The 21250-nt window shown below is 39.1% G+C and overlaps 1 protein-coding gene across 2 annotated transcripts in view; it reads right to left on the bottom strand.

The window, feature by feature from the left end:
• The window catches only part of OPN3 (opsin 3), a 42655-nt gene that overhangs the window by 11505 nt on the left and 9900 nt on the right, over positions 1-21250 (bottom strand). The window lies entirely within an intron of this gene.

Raw genomic sequence — 21250 nt, 5'->3', positions numbered from 1 at the left:
GCAGCCCGAGGACTATTTATTGCACTAGTCCAGCAAGATATGATGGGGCCTCAACAAGGGTAACATTAAAGGAATGAACAATGAATTCTGGATGCTAGAGTCATTTAACAACTAATATCAATAGAATACATCCATTATTTAAACAAGTTATTTAATAAACAAACTATTAAAACTTAGAAATTTTTAACCTGTCTAGTGAGTGGAGGGTGATCACATTTACCAAGATTAGAAACTACAAGGTATATAAATGAACAAATATGGGGAAGAAAATGGAATTGTGAGCTACCTAGAACACATCAGCATAAATATTTGTTTAATGTGTAGATGGAAAGAGTTTGGAGGAAAAGTGGCTTCAAAACAGAATAAAAATAAGACTGGTCTCCCAGGAAGTAGGGAGGCCTGGGGGCAAGTTCTAGCTCCCACTAAGTAGCTCTATGCTGCAAGAAATGATAGGCTCTTTAGACTTCAGTCTGTTATGCTTTTCCCAAAATTGAAAATCTCTTTATGTTATAAAATTCTGTGATGCTGGATTATAGAAGTGTGAAAAAATGAAGAGACCCTGGATTCGGAAAGCACGGACAGAACATAGTCAATGTTCATTTATACCATGATAGGTTTTGAGCGAGTATTATTCCTAGGTCTGACACAAGTGGCTTCCAATAAATACTCAGGAGACTGAATTTTGGAATACAGTAGAAGAAAACACTTGGGAAATGAGTGATATAATGGAAAAAATGGACTTAACTTCAAATTCTAATAAATACTTAACAAGGATAAGAAAACTACCAAGTCAGATTTCTGTCTTCTGAAATCTATCTGTATTTTAAAATTTTTATTTAATAAGTGGTATTATCTTTTCCTTAACTGCTTATATTCCTAGAAAGAAACCTAAAAACCTAAAGATAGTGCCATCATAAATTGACTGCAATGAAACATTGTTGGTTTTATTTAGTTACAATTTTTTTTTTTTTTCGACAGGCAGAGTGGACAGTGAGAGAGAGAGACAGAGAGAAAGGTCTTCCTTTACCGTTGGTTCACCCTCCAATGGCCGCCGCGGCCAGCACGCTGCGGCTGGCGCACCACGCTGATCTGAAGGCAGGAGCCAGGTGCTTCTCCTGGTCTCCCATGGGGTGCAAGGCCCAAGGACCTGGGCCATCCTCCACTGCACTCCCGGGCCATAGCAGAGAGCTGGCCTAGAAGAGGGGCAACCGGGACAGAATCCAGCGCCCCGACCAGGACTAGAACCTGGGGTGCTGGCTCCGCAGGTGGAGGATTAGCCTATTGAGCCATGGCGCTGGCCACAATTGTCATTATTAAACATAATAGCATTTTAATTTTGTAATTGCCTTTAAATGTGAAAATATGATTTGATCTGAACATATAGTTAACTTACATTGAATATGATTTAGTTCTTTACAGGCAAGAAAAGTTAGTGCAAATAATTGCACTGTTTTGAGTTAGAAAATCTCAATGTACCTTAGAGTTGAAGGAATTCTTATGGTAAAAGCAATAAACTGATATAAAAAGAGTTATGAGCATACATTCACGGTCATTCATTAATTCATTTAGTCATTAACTGCTCTTTGCTCACCTACCATCTTTCAATCATGTGCTAGGCAATAAATATCAAGAGATGAATGAAAACAAGTGCCTATTGGAGCTTAAAGCCCAATGGATAAGAGAGATAATTTTTTAAATTTTTATTTATTTATTTCATGTATTTGAAAGGCAGAGTGAAAGAGCTCCAATCTGCTGGTTCACTCACTAAATGTCCACAACAGCTAGAAACGGGCAGGAGAAGCCAGGAGTTGGGAACTCCATCTGGGTCTCCCATGAGGGTGACAGAGAGCCAAGTACTTGAGCTGTCACTTGCTACCTGTTAGAGTCAGTATTTAAAGGACCCAGACACTCCAATATGGGATGTAGGCATCTCAAGCAGTGTTTTATCCACCCACCCCAAGAGAGATATGGGTTAAGCTGTCATCTGTGCCACTGGCACCCGATATGGGCAACAGTTTGTGCTCCAGCTATTCCTCTTCCAATCCAATTCCCTGCTAATGCACCTGGAAAAGCTGCAGAAAGTGGCCCAAGCCCTTGGGCCCCTGCACCCATGTAGGAGACCTGGATGAAGCTTCTGGTTCCTGGTTTCAGCCTGGTCCAGCCACGGCCCTGGCTGTTGCAGCCATTTGGGAAGTGAACCAGCAGATGTAAGCCCTCTCTTTCTTCCTCTCTCTCTCTCTCTCTCTCTCTCTCTCTCTCTCACTCTGCCTTTCAAACAAGTAAATCTTTTTAAAAATTTAAGTAAATTAGTGAAGTGCTACGTAGGAAACAGTGCAGAAATGGGGAGGAGATGCCAAGTACAGGCTGATGACTTGCAACTGGGGGATAAAAACCCTCAGCTTTGTGATAAGCCAGTGTACACAAGGTTAGCAAATTCCCTTCTGATTATTTAAATCAGAGGTTTTTAAATGTATTAATATAATTTTTGACCATGCTTGTGACTCAGCAAGCATAATAAATTTCAAGTGACTGATTTCTCTCACCAATATTCAGTACTACAACAGATTAGTACAAATTGGGGGACGGCAAACCTTGTTTTCTTCACGTCCTCCATGACAACATGGGCATGGAACTGAATGCTGGCTCTAGTTGGCCGATTTGGTCTTTGAGGGTGATCTACCAAGTGCTCTAGCTTTGCAAAATATGTAGCATTCACCCCCACCCCCATCAGTGCGGTCTTTTCCAGTGAATTTTAGTCTGGAATCGAAACCATTTGCTGTATTCTGTTGATTGCCAGAACACATGCTAAGAACTCATGTTAACAGGATGGGACTAAATGGGCTGTCTTACAACTACTTCACACATACATCTTATATTCAGCATAATTATTCCACGTGGTATATCTTTTCTCGTTAGCACTACGGAAAGCAAAGGGAAACATGGCTGCTGCAAACTGGCACCAATCATACATGAATCCCCGGGAAAATCACTCTGTAGAGGGCACCTCTGCTTTTAGGAAAGGAGGTCTGTGGCTCAGAAGACTCAGGAACCAGTAGCATAGTGGAGACAACTTTTATGAACTAGGGATGAACTCCAAAACCCCTAATTTTGCCTTTGCACTACCTACTGCCACTAGAGGGCGACTTTTACTTCCCCACAAATTCTACTGGGGTAGAGTGCTTGCGCTGCTTTTCCCTGCACATTGCAGGTCCATTAGGTTATGTGTAAAGTGCCTACCACTGTGCTGAGTAAGTCTTGTCGGAGAAACTAAAGACACGTGGTTCCTATCATCTAGGAGCTAACAAGACTATTCTGTTAAAGTCAGAACTGACTCATAGGCATCATCGGAGGGCCATATTCCTGTATGATGCATAAGAATGCATTAAGTTATGATGTCATAATAAACCATAAAAATACCCTGGGCGGTTGTGAAGGGAGATGGCTTCAATAGGAAATAGCATTAAAATTGGGTCATAAAATATGGAACCAATGTTACAGAAAAAGAAAGGATTGGGGTATGCATTTCTGGCTGGAAGAGAAACTTCTACAAAGTCAAAATAAGACTCCTCAAATGCAAGAATGCATTCTGGGGGCCAGGAATGTGGCACAGTGGTTAGGATGCTGTTTGGGACACCAGTGTCTCATACTGGAATGCCTGGGCTTGAACCCCAGCTCTGCTTCCAATTTCAGCTTCCTGCTAATGTGTACCCTGGGAAGCAGTGGGTGATGGCTCAAGTGGTTAGGTTACTGCCACCCACGTGGGAGACCCTGTGTGAGTTCCATGCTCCTGGCATTCACTACCTCCTGCTATTGTAGGTATTTGGGGAATGAACCAGCAGAAGGGAGATCTTTCTCCCTCTCTCTCTCCTCTCTCTTTCTCTTCCTCTGAGATATATATAAGCAGTGCCTTAAATTCCAGAGAGGCAGGACGGGCAGTCACTACCAGGCCTGCTGCAAAGCTAATTCTGTTTTCTGTGGTTGCCTGTGGTCCACAACAGGGAGCTTTGAATATTTTTCCAGCATTTTCTTAAATAGAGTTATTTTTTACATTCCTTTAAGTGCTCATGTATTTAAAGGATGACACCTAAATTGTTTATCTTAGGTCTAAAAGAGTTATGTAAGTATCAACATTTTAAAACCTTACTCTTATAATAAATCTAATGATTCATTGCATGCATATGTATAAAAAGATTACCAATAATTGAAACTTATCTCCATTCCACTTTTCTCCTAAAAGTTTTATCTCAAGCTAATATATATAATAAAAGTGTTCATCTTATTCTGCAATAAAAATGTATTAAGAAATAGAAATCTTTAATTCCCTAAAAAGAAAGACCCTAAGCATTAAAAAATAGCAGATGGATAGAGGTACCGTTACAATTTATATTTGCATACAATCTGTCAGAATGTTTTGTTAAAAATGAAAAGTAAAGTTAATAGAAACTGGGGTCCTGGTACCACTGCCCCTTCAACACCAGGGGACAATGGTAGTTCTTAGTGACATAAGTTGAAGATTGTGCATTTAGTTACAATGTATATCATACACCCACAGCATGCCAGATGCTGTAGTAGGCAATGGGGAAGAAAGATAAATTATAAACAGAATGATAAATAATTTGGGGACAGTGTGACAAATTCTACAATAGAAGAATATGTTTAAAGTCAAAGTCCTCAATTCAGTTCCAGTTTCTTTACATAATTACAATATAACTCCGGGAAAATTAGTTAACTTCTCTGAAACTCAATTTTCTCAACAGTAAAATAGTGATAATAGTACCAACATACTGTCTTATTATGGGTGCAATAGGTGTTTCTGTGTATTGAATGAAAATGTGAATGGGTTTAATAAAACAATAATGCATAATGTATTACTCTCATTATTGAATAGTTGAATATCTTGGAGAAAAACTGCTTGAATAAGTAGAAAGTAGGCAGAAGGCACAAGAGCAGATAACATTCTGGAGCTTAAATATATAATGAGTCTATTACTGTAATGACGCCAGAGAACAGTCGTGTTCCGATGTTTGCCACTAGATGGCGTCATTGAATAGCTCTTGTAGGCTGTCCAAAGGAGTTTATACACTAAACATGGTAATTGCTTAGACAATTTTAAGGTATTTCCTGGATCATGAACCAGATCTATTAATTCCTATCTGTTAAGTGACTTGTTAATATGACATGGTCCCTGCATTCAAGCAGCACACAGAGAAGGGGGTAGAAATAGAAACTATCAGTGAGAAGAGAAGTACCTAATTCAGGAAAAGACTTTTCTGTGGGAAGCAGGAACCAACCTGAAAGAGTCTTAAAGAGTAAATACATTTCAACAGGGTTGAAAAAACAGGGGGGGCGGCATATGGAGGAAGGAGCTGCCAATCCTACTCCAGGAACAGCTTATGTGAGACAGAGATTATGCTATTTTGGTTCTTGTAACTCAAAATAGTAGGAGCAGGTATTTCTAGAGAGAAGTGAAAGATGAGAAATTCTCCCAGGAAGACCCTCGCATGCCATGTGAGGACTCTGGAGTGTATTCCAAGGGCTCTGAGGGGTCATTGTACTGTTTTTGTTCACTTCTTTGACAGTTCTAGAGAATTTTACTTTGATTTTGCATATTTTCCTTAAGGAAAGTTCCCTCTAGCTGCAATGAGGAGAAAGGAATATGGGTAGGACTAAGTCTGACTGCTGGAAAACCTAGTGGAGACATACAAGTGCTGTGATATGAACAGAACCAATGCGGTGCACTGTGGAAGGAGAGGTGAGGAGGAGATAATAACTTTGAGGAAGTGAATCTTTGTTGGCTGTGGGAATGGATGAAGAAGAATCAAAGGACTTCTGGGGTTGCTGGCTTGGGTAAATGAATGAATGGTGTTGCAATAACTTAGGGGAAAAAAAAGAACCAAAACAGATTTGGGAGAGAATATGGGGGGTGAGAATTCGCCTCACTGTGAATTCTCTTGCTCATTTTAAGTAAATCACTGAATGGACTGTGTTTCAAACTCTCTACCTATAAGGTGAACAACTGTAGAAACCTGCATTGTGTTTTGATAGTTGGTCAGGTGGTGATCACATTTTCCAAATTAAGTGGACGCACATTTTTTCCCAACTAAGAAAAACTGTCATTTTGATTGTTCAAGAATATATATTGGTTTATGGAGGTAGTTTTTTCTTTTAAGATTCAGTTTAACTATATCTGCCCACATATAGTAATGGAAACAAAACTATTTGAAGGGTGCTAAATAAAGATGATACTTTATTAATTAGTGGCCTCTACTCATATATGAATGACATTAAAGTAAAACAGCATGTTTAATATGTTTGAAAAAGCTTTTTCTCTGCACACATCATTAATTCTGCGTGAAATTTTGTTTCCATTGCATATTTGTTGAGGAAGCTTCCCCATCTCTTTTATTTAATGAACAATGGTGACTAACACTTGCAGAAAGTCCTTACTTTGCTGTTCTAAGCAGATTACCTGTTATCTCATTTAGTTTTCCCAACAGCTCTGTGAAACATGCAGTAATTATTGTTATTATCACTGTTTTACAGATTATAAAACCAAGGCAAAACTGGCACCAAGGTCACAAGCTAATAACAGAGCCAAGATTTAAATCACACAGGTTGCCCCCAAAGTCCATGCTGTGTTGCTTCCTAAATCTCCTTTGGGAATGATCAAAAATTTTCTATTAATGGAGTAGGCTCCTCAACATGCATACTGAACCCTCTGCTACCTAGCCTATTCACAGATTTTATAACTGCATTTACCTTTAATTGAAGTCACTTTTTAAAAATTTCATTTATTTGAAAGGCAGAGTTAGAGCCAGAGAGAGAGGTCTTCCTTCTGCTGGTTCACTCCCCAAATGACTGCAATGGCCAGAGCTGAGCTGATCCGAAGCCAGGAGCCAGGAGCTTCCTCTGGGTCTCCCATGCAGGTGCAGGGGCCCAAGGATTTGGGCCATACTCCACTGCCCTCCCAGGCCATAGCAGAGAGCTGAATTGAAGTGGAGCAGCTGGGACTTGAACCGGTGTTCATATGGGATGCTGTTGCTACAAGCAGGGCTTTAACCTGCTGTGCCACAGCGCTGGCCCCAAGAAGTCACTTTTTAAACTCAATTTTTGTTAGGCTGAAGAATTTTAGAGGAAATTAAGATGACCATCTTCATTTGAGTAATGTTTCCCAGCTGTTGGAATAAGCAGTTTACATGTGATCAATAAAAGCAGATTTCTAAAATATCAAAATCATGGTTGAGTTTTAGTATAAACCTTTTACCAGATGTCTATTAAGGTAGAAAAAAATTAGTTCTAGTTAAGTATTCCTTCTTTCATATCTGCTTATTTTCTCCCTTTATCACATTCTATTTTTCAATTATTAGTTCCAAGATAAAATTTTTCATGTTTAATATTCTTCATGTTTAGTACACAAAGACTAAGGTCCAAAAGCAACTCATAAGAACATGAAAGTTAAAAACCATTTCATGGGTTAAATGATGATTTCAGCTAAGCAGCTTAAACAGATTTATTTTTGAGTGTCATGTGGAAACGTAGCCACCCAAATGCTGTGGTACATTAAAAACTGAGAGCCTAAGGCAGATGTTTAGCCTAGCAGTTAATATGTCCATTTCCCTCATGGGAGTATCTAGGTTTTTGCTGGCTGTGGCTCCTGACCCCAATTTCCTGCCAATGGCTTCCTGCTATGCATCTGGGGGACCTGGATTTTGAGTTCCCTGCTCCTGAATTTGGTGGACCCAAACAAGCTTGGCCATTACAAGCATTTGGGAAGGGAACCAGCAGATGAGAAAATCTATCTTTCATAAAACAAAAACAAAAAACTAGGAGCTTACCAGGACAGGTGACAAGGCAGTCCTCGTGGTGTGGTCTGTGGGTTCATTTCCCATGGCTGACATCTGTACAGTTTCTTTGTTATGCTGCCCTTCACTGGTATTTCATGTTGAAGGAAAGTGCATTTTTTTAACCCATTAAATTTAGTGATTTTTTTTTTCAATTAGGGAGGCAGAGATAAATAGTTGTTAATGCAGCTGATAAAGCACTGAGTGTGGGCTCATTGGGCAACTGTGCAGTACCTTGGAAATCATTCCAGGCTCCTCTCCCCTCTTGTAACTTTCTTTCATTATTGGCTCGCCCTAATCTCTGACTCCTCTGGCTTCAAACTTGGCTCCTTGTCTTCCTATAGCTGCATTTGGAGAGATATGCCAGTTTTAGACTGTTTACTTTGACTGTGATGTGACACTTAGCATTTTTCCCCCTTGATAACTGCTTAACTCCATGCACTGAAACTAAGGGAAAGGGTGAAGAAACAAGAAGGAGTCAGAGATTAAATTGCTTGCACTCCTCTCCTATCCCATGGATTGTTTTTAACTGTACTAGATTCACAGTGCATCTCTGAAGATGTCCTGCGAGACTCTGATCAACCCACTGGGTTCTTTCTGAAGCTGTGGTTTGTGGTAGGCTTGGGAGTGTATTCTGTCCTATATGGCTTCTTTTCTTCTCTGCCTCTGTTCCTTCACTCTTTCCTCTTTTGTTTTTTGTTTGTTTGTTTTTGTTTGTTTGTTTTGAAAGATTTTTTTTGTTTGAAAGTCAGAGTTACAAAGAGAGAGGATTAGAGACAGAGAGATCTTCCATCTGCTGATTCATCCCCCAGATGACTGCAATGGCCAGGGATGGGCCAGGCAAAAGTCAGGAGCCAGGAGCGACTTTTAGGTCTCCCACATGGATGGCAGGGGCCCAAACATTTGGGCTACCTTCTGCTGCTCATGTCTATCTCTCCTATTAGATTATAAGCACCATACTTTTTATATCTTGACATCCTCTTTAGTACTTGGAACAGTTCACATGGGATGCTTGTTGATGATAAAGTTTATGTCCATGTAACCATACTAGGATATCCTCTAAACCAAAGAAGAAAAAATCCTAGTGCAAGCCTCTGTAAAGAACCAAATCCTAAGGTGAACTGCTGCTTAGAAATAGCCACAGTCAGGTTCCAGCAAAAAGAAAATAGTATTCGTGATGGACAGTGCCAATATATAGGTTAGAAAAACATAAAACAAGACCAACTCCCTGATCTTTTTCCTAATGGATCCTTATTTAAACTCCAAATACTATTTGACATCACAAGATAATTTTTGATTATTAAATATCTATTCCTATTAGATTTATCATATCTTGTTCTCCAATCCCAATAATAACCTCATTTGATATGATTTCTTATGACTTTCAAATACTATTCCTTATATTACTCTCATCAGAGCTTCACAAATATGTGAGGCAGGAAAAGCTCATTGTCCACATTTGACTAGAGTGTGGGAAAATGAGATTCATGACTAACCTAAGGTTACAAGATTAGTAGCTTCTGCTTGGAAAAAAATCCAGATCTTGTGACTGCTAATCCAGAGCTCTACTGCAATTTTTTCCCCTAACAAAGCAAGTTGGTTGTGATCAGTGGAGAAGCTTGTGGTCTTTTAATTCCGTGAAAAGAATCAACAAATCAACACATGAGTAAATGGTGGAATAGCCATGTGACCTAGTGTAGTTTCTAACAGTCCTTCCTGGGCTGCTAACTTGGCACCAAGTGAAGAAATATGATCGCAAATTAAAGAACCGAAAATCAAAAACATGAGGCGCCCTTAGAGGCACTGGTTTAAATCTTCATATAGTCATTTATAATCAATAAAGCTCTCAAGGAAACTTAGAGTTTAGATTCTATAGTATGCGATAATAACATCAACTCCATTTTGTCTTCTGTGTTGCTGACTCATGTGAAGAATATCCAGTCAGTGGCCCACTGTTACTTTTCTCTCAAGAATAAATGTAACACTCAACTATAATTGTGTTTATAAGTAATAGACCAGAAAATAAGTTATCAACCCGAAGACCCCTTAGGACCATAAAAGGAGAATGGTAATAGAAGATGAGAAGCTCATCAGCATGTGTTAAGGGCAAACATGATTGCTATATAGCCTGGGAAGTGCAATGCTTGGACAAAAGTATTGAGATTTAAAACACAGAAATGAGAAGTGGTAGCATTAAGTAAAACCCATCTTAGTGACCAGTTTGGGACAATTTGGATAGGAAAGAAAAAAAAATATTGTTTCCTTGAAAGTCTTAGTTATCCTGAACTGAGAATGCCAAATGAAAAAGAACTTAAAAAAATTGAAGGTAGGGGAAGAAAGCTTAACAAATAGGAGATATCTTGCCCAAGGCTGACTCCTAGACCTATTTGGATTCTAAGATTTCAAGCTTTTCTTCCACATCATCAAATTGGGATTAACTTTAACTTTCCCTTTGCTGTTCAATTTAAAATTCTCTAAATCAGAGCAGCAGATCTCTTTCCCTCCATAGGAATAGTGTTTTCAAAGGCCAGCTCTTAAAATAGCTACCTACACATCTCCTGGGAGATTCTTTAAATTGCTACTTCCAAAGCTTTGCTCTTGAATGATCCAGGAAGCCTGAGACAGAACTCAGGAATCTATATAATAAAGACTGCACTGATGATACTGACTTTCAGAATGACTGCTCTAGATTCAAATCAAATCTTCTCTAATATAACCTCCTGGCTATTTGCTCATTTGTCTGGTTTTCCTTTCTAGACCTGATCACCAGAACAGTGCAAATGTCTAGATAGTGTGCCCCTGACATCCTTCCTTTAGTCCTGACCTCCATCATTTGCAGCACAGCAGAGCACACCCCATTCTATGTCTCTTTGTCTAGGCAGTAGCATAAGGTTGCAAAGATATTTAAGGACCTCAGCACTGTCTGGAATGATTCTGTTCAATAAGCAGAATGAACAGATATGCTCTAAGCCCCCAGTGGAGAGATCAGTTTATATGTATTTTTCAGATATAACAGAGGATCTCCCCAGGCAGGGAAGCAGCCTATGTACCAATGCTACTGTGGTTTTGTTCTTTAGAGATCTTTTTGTATCAACATTCTCTCATCTCTTGGCACTCAAAAATGAAGGGAACCCCCCAACTGCCTCAATCTGGGCAATGAAACACACTTATCTTTCTCCCCACCTGCTGCTCAGCAGCTGTGTATTACAAGTCTGTAAATTGCCCCCACAGAAGAACTGAACAGAACCATCTGTTTAACATTTCACAAAGCTTTCCTGCACAGGGACATGGAGGGTAGTGTTTCACAATAAGTTCCCTCGTTCAGAGTGACAACAGGAGTCCCAGGGTGAAGAGCCGGGCCAGCCCTGAGGAACAGGGACATTCTCTGATTGACATAGGCTGCTCTGATTTTCACATTTTATTCATTTCTAACTTCAGTTCCTCTCTACCCATTGCTTTGCCTCTTGCGATCCTGCTGCTTCTTCTAGTCCAATAAGCTATACTAATGCTTTGTAGAACTAGACACAGCATCTCAGGAAGTAGCTGGAGGTGATGTCATTTGAAAAGGAACTCTTCTAAATCTACATTTAGATGTACCCTCATACATGTGAGACTTGCCCTGGCTCAGCCAGTTACCCAGACTCCAGGACCCATGAGGAACTGAGAAACTTGTAGGGGAGACAAGAGCAGTTTCATCATGGAGGAGGAGGCACAGTGAAGACAGATGTTATTTCCAAGGGAACTATATCCTATATTGGAGAGGAGAGTGAAGCCTGGATGCAAAAGAAATTTGAGGCATATTCTAGGTAAATAAGATACAGTTGTTCCAGGACACATTATAGCATAAAAGTGGTCACCAGGCCAGGAGTATCTAAACTCCTAAACAAGATTGAGTGTCTCTAACAGGCAAGGCCATTGAGTTTAGGACTGAGGAAACAAAGTCATAAGATATGACCCTTCACATAAAGGGGAAAAGGTAGTATAACAAGATAAAATACAGAGTTGTATAGTGGAAATAAATGCCACGTGAGACATATGGATGTAAACATCACGGGAGTTCAGAGAGCAAGAGCTACCAAGACCTAGAAAAGTGGGAGGCCTTTATGTAAAGGTGGGACTGAAGCAAGTAGAAAATAATGTTTACTTATATCGACTAAGTCAGTATTACTAAAGATAAACATCATGTGAGCTACATACATTATTTGAAATGTTCTAGTAGCCACATTTAAAAAGTAAAACTATGATAAAATTAATTTTAGTAACATATTTTACTTCATCCAACTATTACAGACTGAATCTTTAAGTCTCCTGCAGATGCATATGTTGAAAGCAGGACCCTCAATGTGACAGTATGTGTAGTAGGGTGTTTATGAGGTGATGAGGCCATGAAGGAGAAGTTCTTGTGAATGGGATGAGTGCCCTTATAAGATGCCAGAGAGGTAGTTCACTCTCTGCCAGGTGAAGACACAAGAAGTTGGCAGACTGCAGTGTAGCAGGTAGCCCTCATCAGAACCCAACTATACTGCTACCCTGATCTCAAACTTCCAGCATCCAGAACAATGAAAACTGAATTTCTACTGTTTATGGTACTTTGTTATACCATCCTGAACTAATATACTAATATTTTCAAAATACTATATTACCACTTCAATCTGCATTCAATATAAAATATGTTGTATCATTTCTCATAGTAAGTCTCTGAAACTTACTATTTTATTATTACTTCTTAATGTAGATTCAATACATGTCAAATGCTCAAGAGACATGTGACTAACAGTTACCATATTGGATAGTGCAGCACCCAAAACTGTACATTTGTTAGGAAGAGATGTTACAAGGATATGTTGCAAACATTATTATATTAGAGTTAAAAATGAGAAATAATCCAATATCTACCCAAAGGAAGAAATGGGTAAATAAACCGTGACCTATAGTGATGGTCACGCCTATGGTGACCTTGGAAGGAGAAGATAGAAAATGGACTGGAGAGAGGAAATGCATAGTTGTGAATTTTCTATAGTATTTTATTTCTTTAAAGATAGATTAAAACATTTGTTGGAATATTTGTTCATTTTGGGTGGTGGATACATGAGCACTTATTGTAATTACCCTTTGTACTTTTCTGTATTTAAAAACTTCTAAATAACTTACAAAACTTAAAAAAAAGTCGCTGAGAATATGGAGGTAGTGAGTAATTTAAGACTGGCTTTTTAAAGAAAGACTAGAAAGAGGCAGTCACAGTCAAGGGATAATTGGGGATGGTGGCTAGTCTGTCAACTGATAGGACTGACCCAGGAAGAGATAAGACTGTGAATGAGGGATGATTGCTAAAGAAGCTTAATATTTCTTGCACATCAGTATGATAGCGTGAGTTAGATTTTGCAATCTCACAATGGACTAGTGTGGATGAAACAAAGGGCTTTACAGAATGAGGAAGCAATGCTTTGGAAGTGGCAGTGATACTCAAGGTGTCACCTTCTCTAATACCTCATCCTGGGGGTTATGGGGTGCTAGGATAAAGTTGGAAAGGTGGGAAATCAGGATCCTTGGTGGAAGCCAGGATAAATTTTAAGTAAGAGGGTAGGAGAAATGTTCAGAGATCTTAAAGACAGAGGGCAGGCTCCAGAGGGCACACAGTGGGAGCTCAGGATTGGACTAGATTAAGAAATATATTGGTCTGTAAACAGATGTGTCTAATCATGGCAACTGGAGAGGCTCCCCTTCTGCAAGGACTGACCTCAGCCTCTGAGGGAGGATGGGATAGCTTCTGATCATCTTTGGGGGAGCAAACAGTGTTTCCAGCCTCTGGATCCTGAGTGATTTGCATGAAGACAGCCCATTTAACATAGCAATCAAAGGCACTGGGTTGAAGTTTCATATTCTCCACTTTTTGTGTGCCTTTGAATAAGTTAATCCCCTAGTACTTTAATTTCTTTAACTACCAAATGGGGTAATAACACTTTACCTCACAGAGCTGGGATGACTAAGAGTTAATTAATAGGCATATAACACTTATAATAGTATGTGGTATATGACAGTCACTTAGTAAGTGTTATTTCTGGACATTATAATCCATTTAGCTATATGCTTATATACATCAAAATTTACCTAATTCTTGGCAATATGTTAGATTAAGAGTACAAAAAATGTCAATGCTTGCCATACAACTTGCCAAAACACTCCACTAGCAGAGAAATTTCTACCACCATAACATCAGCTGTTCATTTTATTCTTATTTATGTCACAATACATGACAACTCACCACTCATCCAGCAATTGATTGCAGTTCCCCTTTGAATACCCCCTGAGCCTACATGCAGGAGCTGTGCCTGAGGATCTTTATTTTAAACAACTTCCCATTTGATTCAAATATATTCTTCAGCTTAAAGTACTGTTTATTGAGTTTATTCAATCAGTAAGTCAATCGTTGAAACATTAGTTTACCCAACTTCTTTGCAGTATCAACACTTTGGACCAGACTCTCAAGGAAAGTCCTTTTAGGTTCTGCTAACACCTCTCTCCTGCATCACCTGCTATTTCTATGTCATGTTTTAAGGAAACACGTAACTGGCATGTCCAAGTGACTCTGGAAATAAGTGAGCCACATAATCTAGGGCCTGAAATCATGTCAGCAGGCCTTTGTCTCTTTCCCTCCCCTCCTATCATTGGCTTGTTTTCTATTTGACATATCTTAGATTGACTCTGATAATCAAAATACTGACAGTCTCTGGATCAAATCCTTAAGCTTTAACAAGCCCAGGAAGGGTTGAGGGGGAAGGTATACCTAAAATCAGGTGGGGCATCATGCTTGCATCCTCATCACTCTTTCTTAAATTTCTTTGGATTGCTTTTCCTTTCCTGCAGCATCCACATCCAATCAATTACTGCCATGCAATCTCAGATCTGCCCTATGCTGTCCTGACCATGAGTGATCTAATTCAGACCCTTACCACCTCTTGGCAAACTATTTTCATAGCTTTCCATTTCCATACCTGCCTCCCTTTGATTCATCCTTTGTACAAATACCAGAGACTGCAACTGATTTCCTTGTTTAATAACATTAAGGACTTCCCACTAGAGTAAAGTCAAAACTCAGCATGGCATTCAAAACCCTCCAAGATCTTCCAGAATCATCCTGATTACCTTGCGTGACAAAAAGCAAAGCCATTTGCTTTTCTTCAAAACCAGTTCCCAGTCTTGGCTAAATGTATTATACTTAATCAAGTATTAAAGCAATACTTTTAGTCATTTTCAATTCCTTTCTCCCTTGTTTGTAAGGTATAATCAACCTCCAAGTCCTGTGTGTCTAACTCCAAATTATTCTCTGCCTTGTTCATTCCCCTCACCCTGCCCTTCCCAGGCCTCTCATATCCTTCCTCCTTACCAGTCACCTGCGTTTAGTCTCTGCATCTTCTCTCCAGCTTTCTCCATGCTGCCATCAGGCTAAGCTTTGAAATGTTAAGTCTCATCTAGCAAAACCTTCCACAGCACCTGTTTAAGCACATAATAAGTGTCTCATTTTGGTTAGCATGCAATTCAAGACTACTGAGCCTGGGCCCTCTCCTGTGTGTCCCACTTCTCTGCACCAGTCCAGGGACTCCACGTTTGAGCCATGGAGGACATGTCCTTGATGCCTCCATGCCTTTGTTTCTGCTATTCTCACTGTATGGTATGTCACTTCTCCTATCAGACTGTGGATATCCTTCTCAACTTTCCACGTCCTGCCCAATTTTTTTTTTTCTTTTGTGAAGCATTCCTAGATTTCCCTAGAGAGAGGGAAAATATCTTCTTTTTCTCTGACATGCAGTAATTAATAGAGTACAAAAAAAAACCCGGAATGTGCAAGAATGAAACTGACATCTTATGATTTGATTACTATTTATAGCTCATGTTTATATTGCTGCGGAACAGTGGTCTTTTACTTGTTGAACACTACGATTAGTGGTGCATTAAGCCCAAGATTATAAAGCAAATTCAAATTAGGTTACTGCAAAAAAAAAAAAAAAAGAGAGAGATAAAAGAAAGGAGGGTGGATGGGGGGGGAGTATGTTTGTCTTCTTAGAATTGTTATCTATGAAATCCATGAAATGTTCTTTATATTAACATTCTAAAAATTTTAAAAAATAACTGCATCCATTAAAGCTTATCTCTGTCATTGAGATTTCAGTCTTATTAACACAGTGGCTAACTGGGGCATCAATGTCAGCCCCAGTAGATTGAGAATTCTACCTCTCACCAAATAACTTCGGGAAGTCAGCTTTTCCATCTGCACATCTATACATGGGAATTTCATTATCTACCCCATACGACTGTTATAAAAACTGAAGTATGTTGAGAAAATGAGAACAATTCCTGACACATCAGTTGTTACCTGTATTTCTGCAGTTATCCTGACACCTCTTTGAAGACCACCTCACATCTCAGTTGTAGCCACCTGAGTGAAGTGTGTGCTATGAAATCATACCGCCCAGGCTTGAAGCCTGCTTCTACCACCTACCAGCTGTGTGATTTTGGTCAAGTTCTTTGTCTTCAAAGTGACTGTGTCCCTTTCTGCAAAATGGGAATAATAATGGCACCTACCCAATCAAAACATTTTGAGGACAAACACTTAGAGCAGGACTATCATACAGTAAATACTCAGTAGGTGTTGATTAAAATTACCACCTCAGCAAATGTACAAGTTAGTGTGAAAACAAGAACACAGTCCATGTTCAGTAAATGTTTCATTCACTTTTCAGTACAATCTAAAGACCTTATCAATTAAGAATATGGACTCGTGCCATTACATACAATGAGGTATTGCCTATAGGTAAGACTATCTATAAAACATCAAGTTGCTGCACTATCTTATTGCTTGGTCAACCACTAGTGAGGGTAAATCTGAGTACAATTCAATTACAGATGGTTTAGTCTTAATATTGGCTTCTCCAAAGCTCACAGGATATTGTTACATACATATAATTTGATTAGTTTACCCATACAGGTAGAGAACCTTTTTGCTGCCAAGGGCCATTTGGATATTTTTAACATCATTATTGGACCATACAAAATTACGTAGTTTAAAATTAGCCTGATATAAATTTATGGAATTTTGAGTGCCACCTACAGTTGCCTTGGCAGGGCCAAACCAGATGGTTTCATGGGCCTTATATGGACGAATAGACTTTCTTCAAAAACGTGGGTTGAAATATTTTCCCATTGACTTTGAGGTAGTTGTTTGCAGTGTATTAGAAAAGTACCTTCTCGGCTGGCGCTGCGGCTCAGTTGGCTAATCCTCTGCCTGCGGCGCTGGCACCCTGGGTTATAGTCCCAGTTGGGGCACTGGATTCTGTCCCGGTTGCTCCTCTTCCAGTCCAGCTCTCTGCTGCGGCCTGGAAAGGCAGTGGAGGATGGCCCAAGTGCTTGGGCGCCTGCACCCGCATGGGAGACCAGGAGGAAGCACCCGGCTCCTGGCTTCGGATTGGCGCAGCGTGCTGGCCGAAGCGGCCATTTGGGGGGTGAACCAACGGAAGAAAGACTTTTCTTTCTCTAACTCTGTCAAAAAAAAAAAAAAAAAAAAAAGTACCTTCTCATTTCTTTAACTATTTTGCCAGAATTATTATTACTCCACTTAAGGAATGATTTTTGAAAGCCTCCAAATTCCTAATCTAAATCTGATCACTGGGGCAGAATTAGAAACATTCCCTAATTCTTGGAATTTTGTTCAAGTTGCCATAAACCTCCAGCGGGAAGCCATTGTTGACTGGCAAGGGGTGATGGAGGAAGGGGGGATTTACACGGAACACCAAAGACAACTGTTCCTTTCCTATCAACAGTGACCTTTTGAAGAGGGACTTATGGGGTCAGAAGACTTGAGGCAGAAGGGGGGAACATAAAAAAAAAAAAAGGTTCCTTATGAATATGAACACTTTAATGTAGTTTACCAACCTTGGCACTATTGACATTTGGAGCTGGATAATTCTGTGGCGAGGGGCTATCTTGTGCATTACAGGATTCTGAACAGCACCCCTGCCCTTTACCTACTCTCAGTAGTATACCCTGCCTTGATATGATTACCAAGAATGCCCTTCAAAGGGCAAAAGCACCCTAGTTTGAGATCTATTGCTCTTAGTGGGGGTGGGGGACCATTTTTCACCAAGGGCCATTTAGATATTTTAACATTCACAGGCTTCACAAAATTATCAACCTAAAAATTACCTGCTGTAAATTTATTGAATTTGAAGTCCTACTTGTGGTTGTTATTAGCAGGGCCAGATCAAATTATTTCATGGGCCTTATATACCCCTCAGGCTGGACAATCTCCATCTCTGCTCTCATGGGAGAAAATGAATAAAATTATTAAATGAAACATCTTATATTCTATTGTTATGGTTTTTATTATTTTAAAATAGATTATCCTGTTTTAAAAGTTTTATTAAATTACAAAACCTATCCTAAAACTAATGCTCTGTAGTAAAAATACATTATGACTGACAAAATGTTTTTCAGAGATGGGCCTCTGTGGTTCTATTCCTCAGGCTGGTATCTAAAAGAGTAACAGGATGATACAGAAAAGGTGCTGGAAAGTGCCAGTTGACCTTTCAGTTAGCAAAGTGTTTTTTTTTCTTTTTTGGATGTCTATGATATGCAAGAAATTGTAGGTAAAGTACAAGTAGAGCAGACAATGCCTAAAGGATACTGTAATCTCACAACAAACGGTTTCCAGTGCAGTTTTCATTGTTTGACTTTTGTTTTTAATAAACTCTGTTGGTATTTACATTTCAGCAGTAGACAGCTTGATAAATATCTTGCCATCATAAAATGAGCTATTAAAAAACCAGGACACACAGCACATTTCTCCATAACACTTTCCTTCATTCTAGGAAATTAACTATTATCAATTGCCTAAAAACAAGATTTCTGACTCATGTCAGCAACATATTCCCCTATGCTTCTTCTTCACATTGGGTAACAAAAATACTGAAACTGCTACAAAAATCTGAATACAAATTGAACTTAGATATAAATAAACTTATGTAAAAATATTTTCCATACTGCATTAGTAATATTCCTATTGTTTTTAAATATCAGGAATGAATAAATAAGGGCTTTAGTTTATATGCATGTAAGAAAAACTGATTTTATAAAACATTGTACCAATGCGCCCAGATTCCTATTTATAAAATGTCTAAAGAGGTGGCTCTTTCTCACTGAACTGTAAAGAGGTTCTCATCATCCTGTTGCACTGTCATTCCTCCTTCTTTCTCTGGAATGCATATGCTTTTATTAATACTAAACAGTTGCTCAGCATCTATTTAAATATATATTCAGCAACAAATGTAAAAAGTCATAGGGTAACAGCAAGAACTAATAATTAAACATAAGGAAGTTCTTGACTTAAATATGAAATAAAGTTTGTTTTAAGTTTGAGTTTAAATAATCAACTCCCTTCTCTTTTCAACCACATCGATCCACTTGAATCACAGATTTTCATTTACAGGACTTTTTGTTGTTGAAAACAAATGTACTCTAAAATTCTAGGGGCCTGCATTGTGACACAGTGGGCAAAGCAGCCACTTGCAGTGTCAGCATCCCATGTGGGCACGGGTCAATTCCTGGATGCTCCACTTCCGATCCAGCTCTCTGCTATGGTCTGGGAAAGCAGTAGAAGATGGCTCAAGTCCTTGGGTCCCTGCACCTGCATGGGAGACCCAGAGGAAGCTCCTGGTTCCTGGCTTCAGATCGGTGCAGCTCCAGCCACTGCAGCCATTTGGGGATGAACCATTGGATGGAAAACCTTTCTCTCTACTTCTCTTTCAAGTAAAAATAAATAAACCTTTTTAAAAAATTTCTAGAAGCCACCACTTTTAAAATAGTGATTTATATATTACATTTGATTATATGCAACAAATCACTATTTTGAGATGGTGGCAAAGCAGACAGTAAAATGTCAATTCTTATTGATGGAACTGAATACTTAATAGGAGTTCAGGCAAATCACTTAATTCCAGGTCTTATACATAAAGTTAAGTACAAGCACCTGCCCTTTTCTTACCTGAAATAGTTGTCCTGAGGATCACTTTAAGAAAATGTAGCTGTCAGGGGAAAAATCATTCCGACAAATGCCACAGCACAATCGCTGTCATAATAGCCATGTTACAGTCACATTCTTTCAGTTGAATCACTCACCTTCTGTACTATTCGTGCCTTACAGAAAGCTGAAGGTTCTGTGCCCCTGCTTTCAAAATGTGAATACATTTGGTTGTTGGTAAAATGGAACTATACTGGACACAACTGTCTCCTTTAAATGAAGATAAAAATGATGGAGTGAAAACTTAGGAAGTAGCTACTTCAATGCCGCTAGGAGCATGACTTCCACCTGACCCAACAAGAAGGTAAATAAAACATCCTAATCAGAATTTCTTGTTCTTAACACTGATTTATTCTCATTTTGATTTCTTTACACTTCTTATTCTGTTGCACTTCAATGACTTGTGCTTCTGGACCTAATCTTTTGTACCTTCTCTTGAACCCTTCCCCAGGCAACAGGGAAAGCGACTGATGGTCAGAAACTTAATTAACTGAATGTTGCAGAAATAGATTTCAAAGAAGCCCAATTTTTAATCTTTCAGCCACTTCTTTTCAACTGTGTAATAATAGATTTTGGCATCCTTTACAAGGAAAGCCATGCAACAATAAGAGATTGCTCTTCTTTCTTTTGCAGGGACAGGGTACTGGTAGTTACTGAAATGTCTTAAACACTCAATAGGTAAAAGGAACCTTAGCATAAACTGAATGTTCCTCAGAGAGTTAGAATTTGCCCTTTTCATCTTTCAATTTCTAGCCCCTAGTATAGTCCCAATTCACAACCCATAGTTGGTATTTGACATCTACTGACTTAAATTACCCTGACTTGGATCTCAAGCTGACTGGATGAAAGGATCTGTGTGCATCTTCATAATCTGAGATCTACCCTTACCACAAGTTTTTCCCTGCACATTACCCTCAGGCCACAACTGATCCCTTTTTCAAGTCCAATCTTCATCTCCCTGGGTTCCAAGACTCCTGAATGCAGTATATGTTCTTGGATTGAGGACCACATTTTAGATGTCATGTCTTCCTGCTGATGGCCTGGGATGTATCGTTTCTCTATTATTATCCGTAATGCCTGACAACTAAGAGAAGAAACAAAGTCCATTTCACCAATAATTTCTTCCCATTCAGACCTGTAAAACTTTCTGCCACACATGTTTGGAAATAGTTTTTTTGATTAACATTTAGAATTGTTTTTTCTTTAATTTAAAAGACAATTTTATAAGTATCCAAAAAATCAGTAATTTTCTCACCCATTTAGTAAAAACACTTCACCATTCACCAGTTAATCTTTATTTTTTTATTGCACACATCAACATTTTACAGGAAAAAAGATA

The sequence above is a fragment of the Lepus europaeus genome, chromosome 14 (assembly GCF_033115175.1).
Source record: "Lepus europaeus isolate LE1 chromosome 14, mLepTim1.pri, whole genome shotgun sequence".
NCBI classification, from domain to species: Eukaryota; Metazoa; Chordata; class Mammalia; order Lagomorpha; family Leporidae; genus Lepus; species Lepus europaeus.
This window is presented reverse-complemented; position numbering and strand designations above follow the sequence as displayed.